The sequence below is a fragment of the Quercus suber genome, unplaced genomic scaffold (genome assembly GCF_002906115.3).
Source record: "Quercus suber isolate HL8 unplaced genomic scaffold, Cork oak 2.0 scaffold_7, whole genome shotgun sequence".
NCBI classification, from domain to species: domain Eukaryota; kingdom Viridiplantae; phylum Streptophyta; class Magnoliopsida; order Fagales; family Fagaceae; genus Quercus; species Quercus suber.
The window spans coordinates 1,483,609-1,499,723 of record NW_027069473.1 but is presented as its reverse complement, the minus strand read 5'-3'; the positions used below and the strand labels follow the sequence as shown (position 1 = coordinate 1,499,723).

Genomic DNA, 16,115 nt, shown 5'->3' with positions numbered 1-16,115 from the left:
TACTTCAAATAATTGGAAACTTTTGAAGCATATTCTCAGTCATAATTAGAAAGACTTTTTATCATGAATGAGCTCTAAAGTCTAAACTACCAAATAAAATTGAGTGGCATCATATTAGGATGATAGACTATCCTACATTAATTTTTTTTTTTTTTACTTAAAAAACATTCCATTGACAAACTGAAAGCACTCAAATAAAACTTTCATCAATGATTCAGAACCTAACAATAATCATTCATGATACTTCTAAAAGTTCTACAAAATGACGATGTTACAATAGCAAAAAAGAAGCAATGTCACCATGATACCTGAAAAAAAATGATATACAAAATGCTAAGCACACTACCAAAGTAATAAAATATAAAGGTAATAGTGATACCTTGCAAATAATCTGTTTGTTTCTTTAAATATCTTATTTTGTTGTCATATCTGCAAGCTCAATAAAATTTAGCAGCGTATGATCTAAACCAAGAACCTAGTATAGTTTCTTATGATTTAATAAATTCTTCTTGTCTGCTTCTTTCAAACTGACAATTTCAACATTGTGAAGCCTTAGTCCCTACAAAAAATGTTCAAGCTTAAACAAATTACCATTTGAATAAAAAATAAGATCATCACTATACTTATGCTCCTATAATTCTAGAATAGGAATGGATTTATAAGTTCAAAGTTGGTTTAAATCGTGTGACCACTGGTCATGGAGGAATCATTCAACATTGCAGTAATAAGTGCAACCAAATATCCAATAATGAAAACCAATATGAATTAAGATATTTCATCAACATAAAAGTAACATTCTAGGCAGCAAAAATCCATAAACTAAAAAAAAAACAACAACAATAATAAATGAAACATGACAAACATCAATTACCCTGCCACAATTCAAAATAAGGAGTGCAAAAACAAATACCCAATTGAAATCAAAAGGAGAAAAAGTTTTATGTACCTAGCATATGTCTTAGTCACAAGTTCATGTTGTCTTTCCCAGATTACTTGTTGAGTTTACACGTCCTTGTCCTTCTTAAAACTCATTCTAACTTAAAAAACCTAATTAATTCCAACCAAAATAAAAATATATGTATGAATTTCAAAAATGATTTGCTGAAACAAAAACTATCTGCAAAGCAACAGCTACAACCCAACTGAAAATAGAAAATTAGCACCTATAAATTACAATTTGAGACAAACCAAGACAAATATTATATTGCTCATTGAAATTTCTTAAAAAGACAAATAGATTATTAGCTATATAAAAAAATCATTAATGTAAGCATATATCGTATACATTTAAAAAAATAAAACTGAAAATCTTTAAGACAAAAAATCATTATAGCCGAATTAGTATCTTTCCATGTACAAAGTGCTTGGGGGTCTAGGGGAAAAGGGTTCGAGCTGCGGGGTTAGCAGCATATTGTAATTATTTCTCAAAAAAAAAAAAAAAAAAAAAGTAAGCCTAGAGTCATATTTATTTCAATCTTTTTTTGGGTCAATGTCAGATTGTTGACCTTGCTATTAAAGATAGATGAATTTTTTTTTTTTGAAAGTCATATGGACTTACCCCTCCATGTGCAAGAGTAATGGTCGAGATAGTTGTAGTTGACCACATGTATGAGACATATAACTTTTCATTAAGCAATACCCATCAAGGTTTGCAGCAAATTCAAGAAATTTCATTCAACATGAAGCAAGAGCCATCCAAAATTACAATGAAAGAAGTTCTCAACTCAGATATAAATAGCATTACAGAAACCCTCGTTACTTTGCCTTGAAAAAATCTTTCATTAAGATCAAGCCATATGTAACTAATAGTAACACCAAGGACCAGCTGAACATAAAATGTACCAAAAAAATGAGGGTTCCTTGTTCATGAAAATTGTTTCTTAAGGCTTCCAATTCAAACAAATATTTGGCATTAAAGAACAATACCTTTTACCAAACAAATTACTTTTGAGTACCTAACTGAAATATGCGAATAATATACACAAAAGAGAAAATAAATGAAACACATTTACCTTGTTTTCTAATGACTTACAATCAGAAAATAAAATTGTTGGAAGCAAACCATAATACATGTAAATAGGGAAAATATAAAGAACATAAGAAAAACTATATTTAACATAGAATTGCACCTTTCCATCATAATGCAAATCATCTTATTGAATTGTTTATCAAATCCATTATTTCACTATGTTTGAAGTCAAGACATATATAGTCTCTAAAACATAAAATAGCTCAAACTGCGACAAACACATAAATTGCCCAGTGCATTTTAGTAGGAAGAGATGGATTTGCTCAACTAATTTGAGAAGAACAAAACACAATCTTTCAATGGTTCAATCCTTATGACATTTTGCTACAGGCTAACAATCAAATTATGGGTCTGCTAAAAGTACTTTAAAATTGCTTAGCAACACGCCTGAGGAGCTCCAATTCACCAATGCTTAGATTTTGCGTTTACCAATCTTATATTTCTGACAAGGCGGATGCTTACAAATGTTATCAAGAAATCCAAAAACCTAAAATTGAAACTCTAAGTAGAAGCGGAAAAATTAAGAAGCAATTGGAATCTAATATATCTAACAAAACTAAAAACCCAAAGAATGAGAGATAAAAACCTGAATGACTAGCATTCCAAAGAGAGAAAGAAAGAGAAATGAAGGTACCTGTGAAAGGGGAGATTGGTGGTGAATCAAAAAAAAAAAAAAAAAGGGTCTTCCAAATCAGAACCCCACAAAGAAAAAAGAGCTATGAACGATATATATTAGAAAACAGAGGTTGTGGGGTGCCAACGTATATTAGAAAACAGAGGTTGTAGGGTTTAGCACTTTGGCTTTGACGTGAAGGCTGAAGGGGGAGTTGTATACTTGTATTAGGGTTCTAAATTGATAAATTCTAATCTAATAAAATGGTAAAAAGAATTTAAAGAAAAGAAAGGTGATGTGGAAAATTGTGGTGGCAGCAACCAAAAATCAACCAAAAGTCAAAGGTTTCGGTTATATATATATACTAGTCGCTAACCCGTGCAATGCACGGGATAGTTAAATAAAAAAATAATTAATCAACCTTATGATAAAAAAGAAAAGGCTAAAGGAATCATTAAGAGGTTGATTTGCCCATGAAGAAAAAATCTAAAAGAACGAAAATAAAAAAAGAAAGGGAAAACTATTTACAAAGAATTGCAACTTGAAACCGTTGTATGTTTATAGCTAGGCTTAAAGCCAGAATCCAAATAAAATTTTGCAACAATAAAAACATACAACTTCATATTAATTGTAAATCATGTAGCTAAAGATTCAATTTATAAAGAATTTCAATAAACACTATTGTCACAAATATCTTAGTTCTAGACATTTAATTTACACATAAACCAACAGCAACCACAATTAGCTATCACGGTTACTCAATGCTATGACCCAAGCATTCTCCTTATAAAATCTCATCTCTTTCCTATAAACCAATTGAAGAAGAATGATCCATACATGCTAAGAACTACAGTAATACAGAGAAACAAAAAATGCCTATATTTAGCTGGAATATTGCAAGCAGAAGAACAGAGACAAAGACAAAAGCAAAACTCAAATGATACGATCCATACAGGCTGAGAACTACAATAATTCTTTGCATTGGAGTGGTAAAGGTTAAGCATGAGAAAATCAATTCATAGCTATAAATAATTATAGATATAAACGTGTTTGGAACTCTGTTTTAACATAGGAAATTAAAAAAGGCTATGTATATAATTCCTATGATAGTATTAGCTGTTGAAACTATAACTTGGTCTAAAATATAAGTTATATAACTTAGTTATATTTGATTACACAGGATGGGCATGGTATTAGATATTATAAATTTGAGGCAAAAATTCAGAGAGAGGGTTGAGAGAGACTTAGAGGGCGTTTGGATTCAACGTTTTCCTACGTTTATTATCAGCGTTTCCTCTTTTTTTTTTTTTTTTTTTTTTCATGAACAGTAAAATCACTGTGCAGGAAACAAAAATTACTGTTCATGTACTGTTCACACAATAAAAAATATTAAAAATGGGTCCCACGGTACTATTCACACATTTAAAAATTATTTTGCTACAGTGTTTTCAGTTTTCAGTTTTCAGTTTCAGCAACAATAAGTTCAATCCAAACAGACCCTTAACAAATAGCAAGCTTTAATGAACACCTTTATCACTATGCAAAACTAAAAGGCATATTACAGATTTTTAAATGAATTTTAAGTTGGATGATACAAAACAATTCACCAATGATGGAAACTTTTTTTTTCCTACAAAAGAAACAAAAAAGTGGTATTACAACAATTTCCATTTATGGCTTGAATGAAACATACAAAATACAGATTGTGTTTGAACAAAGTAAATTAGTAAAACAACAGTAATCTCAAAAAAAAAATCTTTATTTATGTATTTATATATTTTTTGGCTTGTGGTAGACCCACTTCCTTTGTAACTGAAATACTCCACGCTAATCTCAAAAAAATCTAAATACAAAAGCTGCTGCTCTTGGCTTAATATGCAAACCTTATAAATTTGATTAGCACTTATCTTAAAATAAGTAAGATTGACGAATTAATTAATTTCTACTTGACATACCAGCAATTTTTCAAGATCAGAGAAGGGATATTACCATTCATCTCTTTGAAGGCTTATAAGATGTAAATATAAAATGCATACAAAATTTATGGAGGCAATGAATTTAGGACCTCCAACACAAGTATGTGAACACTGTGGGGCGAGGAAAACCATCTAAACAAAAACTAATTGGAAAATTACATTTCAAACAAAACATACATACACGCATTTATGTTACCAATTTCAGCACGTAATACAAATTTTGAAGAATATCAAACCAAACCCAAAAAAAAAAAAAAAAAAAAAAAAAAAGTGAACGATTGCTATGGTTTTTTTTTTTTTTTGGCAACAATTAGGAAAGCAGCCATTTTCACTATATTCAATCCTCAAATAATAGGTTGAGTCCAAACAATAAACAAATAGATAACATATCTTTTTTTTTATTTCAATGCCTTAAAACAAAGATTTACCAAGCAGGTAACTAAATTCGAATGCTTGAAACAACTGAAACTAAAACTCTTTTCAACTCTCAACGCATCTATATGGCTGCATTGTACTAAAACAGAATAACAATGACACAAAATTCAATGAATTCACCCCTAACATTGTAATACAATAATTGTTCAACACCTATAGTATTACATGCAACAAAAACAAATTCTTATATATATATTTTTTCTATTTCATTAATTATTTATCTAGATTTCTGTCAACTGTATTTCTTTTGTAAAATAACCCTAAAACTAATCATAAACTAATCTCAAAAACCAAATCTTGCTGGACTTTGAACATATAGCACAAATTATCCTCCTCCTCATTGACAAATGCCCTCAAAATTCATTAGTCAATTAATAGTAAAATTTAAATTATGTAAATACAAAATCAACCATTTATTAACAGAAGAATAAATTAAGAACCAGAAATATAAAGCGGAAAATTTGTAAAAACTTACCTTTCAAAATCTTACACTCTCTCTCTCACTCAATTTTCTTTTTCTTTTTTTAGATAATTTTCGCTGCTATGTATATTGATTCAGTTGTTTTAATTATTTTTAAAAAGTAGAAAAGAAGTCTTGTTTCTGAGTATTTCTGCAAACAGGGAAAAACTTGTGTGGAGAAAATGTTTCAAAGTTGTTGCAGGAATAGAGTACAAAGAGAGAGAGAGGTAGAGAGAGAGAGAAGAATGTAAAGAAACAGAGAGAGAAGAATGTAAAGAAACAGAGGGAGAAGAAAGAAGTTTTTTTTTTGGGAAGAGATATGAAGCCACATAAATTTTTTTGTAACTACCTAGGAAGAACTTTGCTTCTATAGATTAATTTAGGCATTCTTTTGTTTCTCTAAAGATGTGCGACTGTGTGAGGTGTTTGAGAAAGTTTTCTGAACAACTCACCTTTGCCCAATTTGGAAGTTTCAATTGGAGATCTGAAAAAAGTGAGTCCAGTAAAAGAGAATTAAAATTTCCTAGACTAAAATATGACTCAAAAACTTGACAATAACTTGAATCAAAAAACTAAAATGGAACATAGCATTACAACCCCCCAAATGTTTTTTGTAAAAACCAAAGGTTCACCGCCGTTTAAAAAGAGAGGGTGAAGAATCAGAAGGAAGTTGAATTTTTTGTTTTTGATTTTTGTCTAAAGAAATATAAAGTGAAATGTATTTGTAACTGTATAAAATCTATAACTGCCCACTATAATGGTGTTTCCCTGGGGGAAAAAAAAAAGTACAAAGAGGAAAACAGATTAGGAAGTGAAATCTATAATTACAGCAAACTCTAATTAGGAACCCCAAATCCCAAACATTTGAGCCTCAAATTTATTTTGTCTTTCGTCCTAATTCAAGAATGTTCAGAATGGAAACAAAAAACCACAAATTATTCATTAGCAAATAGATTAGGATAACAACAACAAAAATTGAGGATTCAAGGTGATCTTACGAAGGAGATTTGATCTGATGCGTTTGGGGTATCTTGAGTAGAAAGATTCAAAGCAGGTGGAGTCATTTGGAGAAATTGAACCGGGAAATTTTGACGCAACGAAGCCATTTTTCTGAGTTTTTCAACCAAATAGAGAGAAATTGTTTCAAAATTGTGAATAGGAAATACATTTCGGAAGAGAGTGAGAGAGAGAAAGGGAGAGAGGAGCGTATGGGAAGAGTGACAAAGTAAAGTGTCTGAATTTTTTTTTTTTATAGAGGTTTTTTATGGGTAGGAATATGAAACGGATTTGTAACTGCTACCCAAGAGTCAAAACGTTGTATTTTTTTTTTCTTTTTGAGAAACTTTTAATATGAAGAGAATCAGAAAATTGTTTCTCATAAACCACCAAACCAAAAGTCGCCTCACCGAAAAGATACAATTGTTTAATGTTTTAAAGTAAACGTGTCAGTAATTTATGTAGCCACATGGCGCAATGAGAAGTGGTCAATAAAAAGTCAAACGTTTCGGCTATTAGTTATTATATAGATATAGATATATATATATATATATCCTGTGAAAGGGGAGATTGGTGGTGAATCAAAAAAAAAAAAAAAAAGGGTCTTCCAAATCAGAACCCTAGAAAGAAAAAAAAGCTATGAACGATATATATTAGAAAACAGAGGTTGTGGGGTGCTAACGTATATTAGAAAACAGAGGTTGTAGGGTTTAGCACTTTGGCTTTGACGTGAAGGCTGAAGGGGGAGTTGTATACTTGTATTAGGGTTCTAAATTGATAAATTCTAATCTAATAAAATGTTAAAAAGAATTTAAAGAAAAGAAAGGTGATGTGGAAAATTGTGGTGGCAGCAACCAAAAATCAACCAAAAGTCAAAGGTTTCGGTTATATATATATATATATATATATATATGCTAGTCGCTTACCTGTGCAATGCACGGGCATCTCTCTTAGTTGAATAGTGTTTGTTTTCCTTATTGAAGTAGACAAATAAAACATATATTATATTATATAAAAGGGCATTTGAATTGACACTAAAACACAAATTAAGAATGTTAATGCTTTCAATAAGGAAGTTGTATAACAAACATGAAATGAAACTTTCATGTTAAACTTTCATGAAACTTTTTTCTTAAATTATGTCTCTTAAAACAGCATGCGATAGTACAATTGCCTAAGTGGAAGACCTCAAATGTCTTCTTTCTCAACATTCATAAATGGAGACTAGGACAATTTGCAAATCGCACCTTCCATCAATCACCTACTGCATAAGTTAGTTGATTTTCTCTTTCAATGTTTTAGAGCATTTAAGCTCCAACATTGGAGATTTGTCTGTACAAAAACAAAAGAAGACAAATCATATAAGAATAAATAATCAATTTACCTATTAGAGGCCTTTAGTGAACACCTATGCAATGATAAGTATGTTAAATTGTTTTATTTATTTATTTTAAATATGGACTATTTCAAAATTTAGAATGAATCACAAAATGACTATATAATCCATTCAATCCACGTTCTTTAATAGAATTTCATAATTAGATATCAATGTTGGGTAAATATTGAAAAATTTTGATTTTAATGTAGGTTGTTCCCCTAACAAATTCAAAGAAAGAGAACAGTTTTATATACACTCATTTTGGGAAAACTTAAAGCCCAAACTTATAACAAAATGAAATACATAAATTCACAAAAAATAAAATCCTATCTACCAATGAAGTAACATGAGATCTTGTAGCATACATCAACAATTAGAAGATTTAGCAGGTTACAACCAATAGTGGAATTCAAAATTTCTTTTGCAAATTAAGGTGATCACAATTCAAAGAAAGAGAATAGTTTTTCATCCACTCATTTTGGTAATAATTAAAACCCAAACTTTTACCAAATGAAAACCATATATTTACAAAAAAGAAAATCCTATCCACCAATGAAAATAGAAAGAAAAGGGGCACTAGCTTTGTAATAAGCATCACCAACAACAATGATGATGAAGACGCAAAAAAGGACATCAAACATGCTTAGATTAACAACTTTATGTGTTACATCATACATTTACCAATAGTAAATTAGGACAAGTATTGTACCTCCTCTATCAAAATTAGCCGTTGACCACATATGAGTAACCTGCATGCAAAATTTCCTTAGCAACTGAAAAGAATAGAGGATTTTAGTCAATTTGAGATGACTAATCTCCTTAATGAGAGAAAACAGATAGTGTTTCTTTAAATTTTCTAATGATCTTTATTTCAACACTTTTCTGTATAAAATACAGCCATGGTATGGATTACATCCAATTGAAAATATTCAAATAGCAAACTAATTAGAATTAAAATAGCCGAAACAATTGGCTAATGATGTAATAACATCCTAATGAGTAATGACAACCAACGTAATCACCTAATCTACTCTACAAAATAGAATGAGTTTATTTCAAATCCAACTACTGCTACTTGACCCTATCAACAAAAAAAGCAAAAAACTACTGCTACTTTTTTTTTTTTTTGATAGAGAAAACTACTGCCACTTGATAGGGATAAACTGCTGCAATTATTCTAATAACTTGATTGTTGTATCCTTATCTGCCATGTGGCTTCAGGGCCCATATATATCACTGAAAAATCTAAATTGACAACGTAAATCAGACCGATCAAATTCAATTAAAAAAAGAAGAAGAAGAAATCAGAGAGAAAGACAAATAGAGGAGAGACTCTTACAGGAGTGGCAGTCTTTGATATTTTGAGGAGACAATGATCCTATACGTGAAGTTATGTGAATCAATTGGGACTCAAATTTAAAAAATTAAAGAACAGAATTCCAAATTAACAAAAAAAAAAAAAAAAACCAGCGGTTAGAAAAAATTAAGATCTTGATAAACTTACTTGACATGGCCACAGCCGTGCTTGTTATGTCCACCATTCTTGCACTTAGTTCTACAAATGAATCAGAAAAATTAAGGCAGAAAAAAAAAAAAAACCTTTATTTAATATTTATTTTTCTTGATTTTCACCAAAAAGAAAAGTGAAACTTGCAACTTATAGTGTTCCAGTTCTGTACCTTGAAGAGACAGTCGTAGATCCCATTGGAGAGTCTTATGATATTTTCGGCATATAGAGGAAAGCTTGTATAGAGAAATTGTATCAAAGTTGTGCAGAAAATAAATTATCAAAGAGAGGGGGACAGAGAGAGAGAGAGAGAAAGAAGTGTATAGGGAAAAAAAGATAAGAAATAAGTGTTTTTTTTTTTTTTTTTCTTGGTGGGAAGGAATGTGAAAGGGGGATAATTTGTAACTACCCAGTAGCCAGAAAGAAGCGTCTGTTTGATATTTTGTAACTACTCCCCAAGAAACAGAACATTGTGTGATTGCGAATGTAATTCACTAAAATGTTTCTCTTCTTCTACCAAACGAAAAGACACAATATTTTAGTGTTTTTAAATGTAAATGTGACAATAATTTGTGTAGCCACGTAGCACAATAAGGCGCAAGTAACAAAAAGTCAAACGTTTCGATTATTAGTTATTATATATATATATATATATAAATATATATAAATTACTGTGATTTGCAATCACACCTAATGATGTGTATAGAAATTGTTGTGATTAAATAATGTCATTAACGATTAAGCTTTTCTTGCTCCCTTTTATTTAAAAAGAATCAAAGTTCAAATTTTTCTTTTTATTGTTGTAACCAATTATTATTATTAGTGTGTAGCTTCGTGCATATGCATGGATACAATTAAAAAAATCACAATTATACAGTTCAAATTATACATTTTTTTTAGAAGAATTCAAATTATACATGGTATTAGCTTATACTTTTTAAAATCATATATTTCTAAAATATGTAATGGTTTCTTATATTATATATATATATATATATATATATGATTTAGAATTTAATTGGTTTTAAACTCTTCAATTTTTGCACCCAATAATTCACTTAGCACAAAAATTAAAAACTTAGACGAACACGTGGCAAAAAATTAGATTCCAATTGAAATCCTATTTTTAATCTAACTAGTATGTAACCCCGTGCTATCGCACGGGATTGGTTAATTGTAATGATGCTATTGGCCATTTTTTTTTTTTTTTTGTTTTTTTGGGTTTATCACACGGATGATAGAACTAAATCAAACAGTAAAAAATATATATTGCATTTTATTATTTAAGTAGTGCTATTGGCCGTTTTTTTTTTTTTTTTTTGGTTTATCATACATAGTTTTTTTTTTTTTTTTTTGTTTTTTTGGGTTTATCACACGGATGATAGAACTAAATCAAACAGTAAAAAATATATATTGCATTTTATTATTTAAGTAATGCTATTGGTCTTTTTTTTTTTTTTTTTTGGTTTATCATACATAGGATAGTATTAGATAAAACAATGAATAAAAGAAAGAGAATATTGCATTTTATTATTTAAGTGATGCTCCAATGAAGAAAAAAGAGAATATTGCATTTTATTATTTAAAATTTATAAAGGGACATTAAAAAATAAAAACTGATCATTGAGTTTGGAATCTTCTTGGAGGTGCCAATGAAGTGTTAATGTATGAGAATGTGAAGTAAGGAAGAATGGGATTGAACATTGTGTTTGAATTCGGCCTTACTCTGAGAAATCTATAAGGAGGAGGAAAGGGTAGTGTGTGGATCTAGTTGGTAGAGGTTGAGAGAGGAGGAGACATGAGATGATGATATGGAATTAAGAGGAGATGATGTTTTACTTTTATAGTCTTTCTCGTTGGACTCCTTGGTTCTGGTTGTGGAATTAGAAGAGCTCTATACTTTATTGAGATCACCTATAAAAGTGTGCAGGTGAGATGTTCTTGCTTAGGCCAATGAAAATTATCATTGTGATTTTCTTGGCTTCCGTGTTAAATGTTAATACATCATTTATTTGGGTACAAAAATTAGAAAATTTAGATAAGATACATGACATAAAATTGGAGTCGAATTTATAATCTCTATAAAAGTGTGCAGGTAAGATGTTCTTACTTAGGCTAATGAGCATTATCATTGTGGTTTTCTTGGCTTCCATGTTAAATGTTAATGCATCATTTATTTGGGCACAAAAATTAGAAAATTTAGATAAGATACATGATACAAAATTGGAGTCAAATTTATAATCTAATTAGATTTTTTTTTTTTTTTTTGAGTTTTGGTTAGGACAAGTGGCGCAAAATTGAGAATCCAATTGAAATCTAATTGGATTTTCTCTCTGCTTCACCTATTATTATATATATATTGGATTTGGACTCTTCAATTTTTATACTCAATAATTCATTTGGCATAAAATTAAAAATTAAATAGGACATGTGGCACAAAATTGGGAGTCCAGTTAAAATCTAATTGATTTTTCTATAAGTTTTGGCTATCAATCTATATATAATAATAATAATAATAATAATAATAATAATAATAGGTGAAGTTAAGAGAAACTCAAATTAGAATTTCAAATTAGAGTTCTAATTTTGCGCCATGTATCCTAAATTATTTATTCTCAAAAAGTTTTATTTCTTAATTTTAGAATCAAATGTGAGACCACATTATACATATTTATCTAAGTGAGTTATTAAGTACAAAAATTAAAGAGTCTAGAATAAATGAATCGTAAAAAAAAAAAAAAAGTGCTTCACAATAATTAAAAAAAATTGGACAATTTACATTTTATACCGAATAATATTCTTACAAAATGTTTTAAAGAGTTAACAAAATATAAAAATGACTATCAATAGTATTTAAATTATATATATATAGGAACTAAATTATGCATCCTAATGTATATCTTTAAGTTTATTCATGTATTTGCATGGGGTTACAAGCTAGTCTATATATCTATATATATAATAATAAGTGAAGCAAAGAGAAAATCCAATTAATTTTCATATTAAAATTCAATTAGAGTCTAATTTTAAGCCATGTGTCTCATTTAATCTAAATTTAGAATTTTGTGCCAAGTGAGTTAATTTAGTATAAAAATTGAATTTCAATTAGAGTTTAATTTTGCGTCACGTATCTCATCTAATCCAAAATTTTAAATTTTTGTGCCAAATTAGTTAATTTAGTGAAGAGTCTAGAATAAATGAATCGTTAAAAAAAAAAAAAAAAAAGTGCTTCACAATAATTTTTTAAAAAAAATGGACAATTTACATTTTATACCTAATAATATTCTTACAAAATGTTTTAAAGAGTTAACAAAATATAAAAATGACTATTAATAGTATTTAAATTATATATATATATATATATGAACTATATTATGCATTTTATTGTATATCTTTAAGTGTATCCATATATTTGCATGGGGTTACAAGCTAGTCTATATATCTATATATATAATAATAAGTGAAGTAAAGAGAAAATCAAATTAATTTTTAAATTAAAATTCAATTAGAGTCTAATTTTGCGCCATATGTCTCATCTAATCTAAATTTAGAATTTTATGCCAAGTGAGTTAATTTAGTGTAAAAATTGAATTTCAATTAGAGTTTAATTTTACGCCACGTGTCTCATCTAATCCAAAATTTTAAACTTTAGTGCCAAATTAGTTAATTTAGTGTAAAAAACGAGGAGTCTAATATAATAAACCATAAAAAACATAATCATATAACTAAAACTTAGTAGGTAAAAATTAGAGAAAGTTGAATTAGAATTTGAAATTATAATCCAATTTTGCATGTAAGCATGTGCTATGTGTCTACTTAAATTTTTTAATCTTTGTGTTAAGTGAGTTAATGAATGCAAAATACTAAGAATCTAATATTAATGAACTATGAAATTAAAAAAAAAAAAAATTCACACAATAAATTTGGACTCCTAGCCCAAATAGTAGATGGACTTAGGCTCAAAGAGCCCAAAATAATAAATTTGTAGAGAATGAGTTGGAAAACTGGACTTTAATGAATTAATGCAACAAGTAAGTAGTTCTTGATGGCAAATGAGTGAATATAACAAATTTAAACTAAGGAAATACGTCCTAGGCAATGTCCGAGGAGATTGATTCTTATGTATTGCTTTCGAAGTTGGGTTATAGGTTTGATTCTTGATTGCTACAGTGTTTTTCTTAGTTTTCCGATCCCTTCTTCGTGGAGGGTCTCTCATGTTATATATTCTTCTTTGAACAATCTTGGTCTTACACTTTTTTGGTTATCTAAGCCACTACTTGAGTGCTTGTCCCATCAGACACCCCTTCAAGTTCTTTGTGAGTTGGGATAGTCAAGACAGCATTATTCAGGAGTCTTCTCCACATTAATGCAGCTAGAAATTTAGCTGCAAAACATTTAATGTGGTGGTAGCAGCTTTCCCTTAGATATTTCTGAGCTCCCAGCCTTCTGGTACACTTGAGATACACGTCCCTATCACTGAAACTTCCTGGAAGGTTACCTTGAACCTTAGGATACACATTAAAGTCGTGCTTAACCTATTCGAGGAGACATTCCTCCTTGGACCACCTTCCCATTCGTATCTTACTCATTAGATTCTAAGCTTGACCCATCCAACACCATTCATCTGTTCTCGGATTACTATTCTTTCGGCCAAGACCCAATATACCATTTGGGCCCTTAACCCTACAATAGCTCCTTAAAACTCCGGTTTTTTCCCTTTCATTCGAGGAGAAAAGTGGGGTTTTGATTTTTCATGTGCTAATATTATTTTGCCCTTTGATTTGAACATGTAAGAGTGTCGTTTTACGCGCCCCATAATTGCTACTAACGCTTCGGAGCACGCGAGGCATCATTAATTGCTCCAGGTAGCGTTATGTTCCCCACATCCAATAGTGAGACACTAATCCAATGGCTGATATTTCTCCTTGGGTTTTGAGAGGGATAACTCCCTTTCAATCTTGCCCTCTATATAAAGCATTTGAAGAAATCATTTCCCTCATTTCACAAGTCTTCAACCTCTCCAAAGATCCCAAGCACTCAAACTCACAAAGCTTTCTAAGTTACTAAACTTTCCATACCCTTTCTTTAAGAAATCCTTGAAAATCTTTCTAAAGGTTTCAGGTACTAACACGCATCTTAGTTCTTGTAAGTTTCTATTTTTTTAAACTTTTCTTTTTCTCCTCGGCCTTCCAGTTCTTATTTCTTCATTTACCAATTTTAGTTATTTCCTTTCAATTTGTCTAGATGGGTAGATTTAAGCACCTAGTTAACTCCCCTGCCAAAATAGAGGCCTTTAAGGATAAATACCACATACAACAGGAGGTCGTCCTACGATACTGTTGCCCAGAACAAATAGTGACACACAGAGAAGAAGGGGAAGTTATCAGCCCCACGATAGCTTTCATAGAAGGGGAATGACTCTCCCCATGGGTAGGATAACATGGGACTACCTCATCAACCACAGGATATGCCCCCACCAGTGCGCGCCCAACCTATTTAGGGTCTTAGGTAGCATTGATGCTCTTAACGGGCATCTGGGTTTGAGGCTCACTTGGCATGATTTGGTCCACATGTACGAGTGCCACTCCCTTAAAAACGCGAGATTTTATCTCAAGTCCTGATCTGACGTTGTCAAACTAGTATCATGTTTACCTAAATCTAACAAAGGTGTGAAAGATGATTATCTAATAGCTTCAGGAGCGTGGCATGATGGTTTTTACTACCCTGTCCGAGAGGGAAAGCCAGGTGGGATACCTTAGAGTTAGGTTCCTTAGTAAGAGATTTAGATTCTTTAACCCTGACCATGTCGTTATTTCCCTTTCATTTTGCTTTCTTTTGATGATGGGTTTTCACTTTCTAACCACGTTTTTCTTCTCGACTATTTCTGCAGACAAGAGGCATGTAGTGCCCAGGCTCAATCTGACCAAAGTTGAAACTCTCAACTACTTGTTGAGGTCTGAGATCTTTGTGAGTGAGGATAGGCAGTTGAGAGCAATCCACTTAATTTTGGACTTCGAGCCTATCTCGGAAATATATCAAGAAATAGGCCACGCCATAAAAGCAGGTACCCGCGGCTGGCTCGGATTGACGTGTCACTCCCAAATTTCCTAGCCCAAGAAGATCTTCCACTAATCGTATTGCCATTTCAACGAGTTCTGCCTAAAGCAATAGCAGGGCCCGAGAAGGAGATTGCTTCTTCATGCCTATTACTAGAGGAGGAGATAGACAAATTCCACTTCAAAGAAGAGAAGAATCTAGGGACTCTTGTAGTTCATATTTCAGACGTTGAGGACAAGACTAATAGGCACTCAAATGTTCATGCCCCCATTCTGGTGATTTTCCGTCCGCACAACACCTCCAAAGAAGAGGAAGATGGGATGGCATCGAACCGGGGAAACAAGAGCCTAAGAGATCTCATGGCCGCAAGGAACAAGGTGTTAACTTTGAAAGAAGCCACCAAGTCCTAAGTTCCACCCACACTTCCTCCTCCTCATCCTCGTCCACCTCCCACCGACCTCAGACTGAAAGCCATTCTAGATCTAAAGAAGAAAAGGCCAATTCAAGAGCTTGAAGAAGGGGAGATGGCCCTTCAAAAGGGGATTAAGTAGCAGAAGGTGGCCAACGACCTTTAGGACAAGAGGTCCACTCTGTGGATAGTCGGGAGGAGCAAACTAGGGTCGAGGTATGCCTTTCGCAACGCACATGGTCTCCTCAATTGAAG

At 31.2% G+C, this 16,115-nt stretch overlaps 1 long non-coding RNA gene across 1 annotated transcript; it reads right to left on the bottom strand.

The window, feature by feature from the left end:
• Positions 1-1,426: 1,426 nt before the first annotated feature.
• On the bottom strand, positions 1,427-6,846 carry LOC136067883 (uncharacterized). Its single transcript, XR_010629294.1, has 2 exons — positions 6,512-6,846; positions 1,427-5,997 (listed from the first exon to the last, which is right to left on the bottom strand). It is a non-coding gene; the product is annotated as an uncharacterized LOC136067883 (long non-coding RNA).
• Positions 6,847-16,115: the final 9,269 nt, after the last annotated feature.